The sequence below is a fragment of the Cenococcum geophilum genome, assembly GCF_001692895.1.
Source record: "Cenococcum geophilum 1.58 unplaced genomic scaffold K441scaffold_52, whole genome shotgun sequence".
NCBI lineage: Eukaryota > Fungi > Ascomycota > Dothideomycetes > Gloniales > Gloniaceae > Cenococcum > Cenococcum geophilum.
The window spans coordinates 94,904-101,093 of record NW_027137610.1 but is presented as its reverse complement, the minus strand read 5'-3'; positions in this window follow the sequence as shown (position 1 = coordinate 101,093).

Here is a 6,190-nt window from a genome sequence, read left to right as displayed (position 1 = left end):
AGCCAGCACTAGGGCTAGCTGCTCTCCGCACGTCTTAAGGAATTAGTTAGTAATCTTCTTTAGACCTAGGGCCTTATTAGGGGCAAGCCCCTTTAGGGCCGTAATAATATCCTCCTCCTTAACTACTTCCTTTACTATTCGCGGCTCTGGGTATACAAACCCTAATATATTACTAAGGTCCGCCTTTACTAGCAGCAGAAAAAACTGCTTTGTAAGGATAGTAGCTTTCTCCTTATTATTATAGTATAGGGTCTCCTCTCCTGGTCTGCTAATAGGAGGAAACTATAGTAGGGCCTTCGGCTTCCCGTCCGCTGTACGCGCCTATTTTACCATTCTCTATATCCCTTTAGGGTTATTTATTAGCTTTTTAACGGTCCTCCTTTATAGCTTATTAGCCTCTCGTTGGATTGCCCTTTTCTTCTTATTCTATGCAACTCTATAGTTAATCTAATTAGGTATTAACTAAGAGACCTTTTACGCCTAGAAGGCCTGTTAGGTTTCCTTTACCACTTCTATATATTCCTCTAACCATGCTTTAGAGGCTTGCAGCGAGGGCCGTATATTAGGTACTGTTTTTACTATAATGTTCTTAATCGCTTAGTATATGGCCTCCGCTAATATATTTAGTTTATCTCTTATATTATACAGGAGTCTATATAGGGGCTAAAGTCGGCCCTCTAGCTCGCTCTGCACTACCTTCTAATTAGCCTTCTTCTATAGCGGTCTCCTAGGTAAGGGGGGCCTCTCTAGCGTCTCTACGTCCACCTCTATAATAATAGGAAAGTAGTTAAACCCTATATGCCAGCGGTCTTATCTTTAACTCTATAGTAGCCTATTAGTAATCTAGGGGGAGGTAAATACTAGGTCTAGCGTGCTCCTTAATATGCCCTTTACCCACGTCTTTATACCCGCCTTAGTGGCTAGGCTTAGGCCAGCTGCCTCTATAGCGCGGATAAGGTTATCTACCGCGTTATCCGCGCATATTACTATTATACCCCCCTAGAAGGGGTAGTGTAGATTAAAATTACCTAACAGTATATGTTCTCCTTCGGCCCTTAGCAGCTCTGGTAGTATATAGATACTACTGTTCGTCTATTAGGGGTTATAAATATTATAAATCTAGATAGTCCTCTCGCAGCCCTCTAGCTTAATTATATATATATCCGCTAAGTGGTGTATAGGCGCCTACTTATTTATATTAATAGCCTTATTTATATAAAAGCAGACCCTTATATTGCCTACTCCCGCGTATACTAGGTGGTAGGATTTTATAATATATATTATATTTCCTTAGTCCCTCCACTATGGCTTTTAGATGGCTAATATATCTAGCTAGGGGTCCGCCTACTCTACCTCTTATAGGAAGTAGAGCAGTACGCCGTTCCTACTATTGTTAGTATTATACTATATAATTATAAGTGTTTTCCGGTATCCTAATATAAGAGGTCTATACTGGCCTCTAAGTTAGCTAAGTCAGTGCCCTTTAGCGTCTGTTTACTTCCTTATAACGTAGTTTTAGAGCCTTTAGATACCTCTCTCTAGATCTAAGCTTCTGCTTCTACCTCTATATTAAACTCCGTATTTAGTAAAGGCTCCTAAATTGCTAGGATTTAAATTAGGGCGTATATACTACTATATAGTACTATTTAGAGTGTTAATTAGAGGGTCCTCTGGCCCATTTCCTTCCTAAAATAATTAAAAGTCTATAGCCGGCCGACCTTTTAGGGGGCTTCCTCTGCCTATATAGAGCTCTCTTACATAACTATCTCCTTTAGCTTCCTTTTCTTAGCTTATTATAAGACCTCCTTAGTAGTAATCTCGTACTGTAATTATAATTGCTGTCCGCTTATAGGTGCCTTATAGGTGCCTATATAATATATTGGCGTATAGGCCTTAATTACTGCAGCCTTCTCCTGCTATGTCCGCTTAACACTATACGCCCTATTCCATACCTTATGGTCTACTTTATAGTTAATACACTTTTTAGGTAGGTCTCCTATACATTCGCTAGTATTATATTACCTAGCGCAGCGTCCGCATCTAGCTTTTCTCCTATAACTCTTAGCTATATAGTTGAAGCCTTAATATTTAAAGCACTGCGTTACTAGGAACGTTATCTCATGCCTTATGACTAGGTAGTGGTCTCCTCCTAGAAAGAGGCCCTAATTAAATAGCGCATTTACTAACTCTTCTAACTATATACCTATAATAAGTAACGATTTGACCTTTTATCCCGTTTGGACTCTTCCTAGCCTTTTTCACGCCAGCCTTTCTACTATAAGCCCCGCTATAGTACAGTTCTACTTTATTATATCTTCTATTATCTGCTTAGCCTTTAGGCCTTAGATGGCGAGGCTTATAGGTACCGCGTGGACCTCTACTAGTACTAGCGGAACAGCTAGTATAGCAGAGCGTCTAAGGACCTTCGTTTACTCTGTTTCTTATAGCAACCTATCTTTTACGTCTTTATCCGTAATATACGCCCTAACGTCACCGCTTTATAACTTCTTTATGGCCTGTATCCTATAGGTGTCTAGGGGTCCTATAGCCTAAAGTTTATATACTAGGGCTTAGCTATTCTACTTTAAGGTTTCCTTACGGTTAGCGGCGTCGCCTATGCGGATTATAATCTTATATACTTCTATAGGTTTATAAGCAACTTGTCTTATAGCTTAGGGCATTATAGGTATAGTGGCAGCGACGTATGCGTACGACAGCGGGCCTATAGACGTCGGTCCACTCTTTATAGCTATTATTACGGCCTTCCTAAGGGCCCCAATATCTATCCGGATTGCCTTTATATCCTAAGTATATTACTCCTAGGTTCCTTAGGTCCAGATAAGCTCCGCCAATATAGCAAAGGCTATCCGGAGGGTTATAATCGCGGTAGTAAGGAAGGAGAGTATAGTGGAGCGCTCCTCGTCTACATCAAGAGATCGTTTCTATAGTACCTACTGGGTTTATTCTGCGGTTTATATAGTCTATAGAACGCGTTCTTAAAAGGTATACTATTTAATTAGGGTGGTTAGGGTGGTTGGGGTTGGGGTTAGGGGTTTGTTTATTTGTTATAATCCGGTTTTAGGGGCTGTATATTGGAAAACACCACATATACCTCCACTAACGCCGAATTGGGGTGTGTGGTTTTGATAGAAAGGGTTTCTATAGTCCTCTAGAGCTCGTAGAAGCTCTATTAGGCTTATTTTACAGGTTTCTTTAGCGGGCGATTGCATTGTGTTTTTGGCAGAATTTTATATCTAGCTACGTAGTAATAAATTAAATATAAGACCTTAAGATAAATTAATTAGGGAACTAGATAACTATTAAGAGTAATAAGTCGCGTATATTTAGTATTAGAGGTAGAGCAAACGTTATAGAACGAACGAATATTTGCTTTAGTGCACTTTAAGTAAAAGGGCGGTTGTTACGAAGATGGGTTCGCTAATATAATATAGAGATGGTATAATCTTACTAAGAGATAATATTATAGCGACGGTGCGAATATAACGAGCAGTTAAGGAAAGGGAAATTGCTTTAGGTATAATAAGAAATAATATTAACTAAATTAATTAGATAGATATTATACCTTTAGTAAATAACTTAAAGATATTAGGAATCTTTAAGGACGAAGATAAAGAGGAGGGAGATAGTATTACGGACGCTTTAAGTATAATATTATAACTACTTAGGGAAGAGTTAGAGGAAGCTAGTTAGTTAATTTAGGTATAGTTTAGAATGGAGCCGATAGAACTATATAACGAGGAATGGTAAATAAGGTTATATAATATAATCTATAGGATCTATAAGATCTATAGGATCCGTAATAGAGTAGATAGAGTATACGTATATTATATACAAGAAGGATTTTATAGAAGTATAGTTGTATATTTAAGGACCCTTAATCCCTACCTAGATAGTTCCTTCCTTATAGTAATTTTTAGAATATAATTAGAGTTAATCTGTTAGGCAACTACTCCACCAGTTATTATTACATTGTTGACTTTTATACTTATATTACCTATATACCTAGCCTAATAACAAGCTTACCGTAGTTCCTACTACAAGGTTCCGTTATAAAGACTTAAGATAAAATTTAAGTTAATACTAAAGGGAGATAATAAGTAGAATCTAGTGGAAATAAGGAAGAGCCTAATATTAAAAGTAGTAAGCAATAAAATTTAAGCTTTAAAAACGGCTTAGCTTTAGGGCTTTTTACCCTAGATAAGACACTAAAACCTAACTCACTAGAGCCTTTACTACCGTCCTTAAACACCTTAGTAAAGAAGCCGCACTATATTATAGTTCCGACTAATAAAGCTAAGCTAAAGAAGAAGATTAATGGCGATATAGAAGAGTAAAACATGGTTAAAGAAAAGAGACTTAAAGGATAATTAAAGATTTACGTAGGCATTTTTGCTAATATTACTGACTAGAGCCTTCCAGCTTAAAGATTAGCCTTTAATATAGGGCTTACATTTTATAAAAAGCTGCACCGCGATTAGCTTTTACCGCCGCCTAGGAATTAAAAGGAGCTTTAAAGATATCAATATAAGAAAGAGTTCGCGGCTATTACCTAAAAAAAATATACGGACCTTTAAAATCGAGGAACATTTTAAGTCGTTAACGAGACAATTTATATTAAAACTGTACCTATTATCTAGGTATTTATATATAAGACTAATATTAACAGATATCTAATAAGATTTAAAGCTTATCTTTATGTATAAGGTAATTTATAAGAGTTAGTTTATAAGGATACCTATATTATAACTTTAGCAGTAAGATTGTTTAGAGCCTTAATAGCTATTATTATAATATTTAACCTAAACTGCTAGTAAGGCGACGCTATTAATGTATTCGTAAATAACGTAATTAATAAGGTTATATACGTTAAGTGTCTAAATAAATTTCTAATTAAGGGTAAGTACCTACTTCTCTAAAGAGCGCTCTATAGATTGAGGCGATTACCTCTGCTATAGTATAGTAACTTAATAATAATACTAAAAAAGGAAGGCTTAAAGCTAGTGGCGGAGGAGCCTTACCTATATTATAATAATATAAGAGGCCAGTCTAACCGGAACGTATAATTATCTAATTAATAGTGTAGAATAGAAGTCACAGGTAAGTAGAAGATAAGTTAAGGTAGAACGATCTTTACGAATGAAGGACAAATGCTTTCTAACCTCTTCTATTTAGAGACTAATCGCTAGTTCTTCTCTAGAGGGGAACCAGCTTCCTATATATTCCTTTTAAGACGCTAATAAAACCTTTCGCCCCTAACCTGTCTGACTATGTCTTCTGGAACATAGATAGGACATAGATAAAACCTCCTACCGTCTTATCGGATATGTACCTCCTAGGGGGTTCCGTTACAAACAATTAGCTAATAGTCTTTTTCTACGTTAATAATATTACAGCTACCTTTAGGAAGAAAGACCTACTTAAGCTCTAAACCTTTAAGGAGCACTTTATAAGAAAGTACGAGATAAAGGACCTAGGTGATCTTACCTAGTTCTTAAATTTTTAAATTATCCGTAATAAAAAGAATAGGAAGCTTTGGCTTAGCTAGGATTTCTATATTAACAAAATTATAATAAGTTTTAAAGTTAAAGATTATTATAAGATATATATACTAATAGGTATTAAGGAACTCAGGCCTAATCTAGAGTAAGCCTCTAAGTAGGATACCTACGCCTATTAGAGGAAAGTCGGATCTATACTCTATATAGCCAATATTACTTATCTAGATATAGCGAGAATAGTAAGTAAGCTGTTAGGATTCTTATAAAATCCGTTACTAATTTACGACGCAGCTGCTATAAGGGTAATTGCCTACCTTAATTAAACCAAGACTCTTATAATTAAGTACTTAAAGGAAAATATAATAAACTAGATCTTTATAAGGGTAAGTAATATATTATTTAGCAATAATTTAATAAGCAGAAAAAGCACAGAAGGCTATCTATTTACCTTATTTAGGGGACTAATTAACTGGCAATCTATAAAGCAGAAGTTAGTAATAAAATTAAGTATAAAAGTAGAGCTTTTAGCCCTATTGTATATAGCTACCAAGTTAATTTAGTAGTAGTAATTCTTTAAAGAAATTGGATTTAACCCTAATAAGAAGTAAATAATATATTGCGATAATGTTACGGACGCTTTAAGTACAATATTATAACTACTTAGAGAAGAG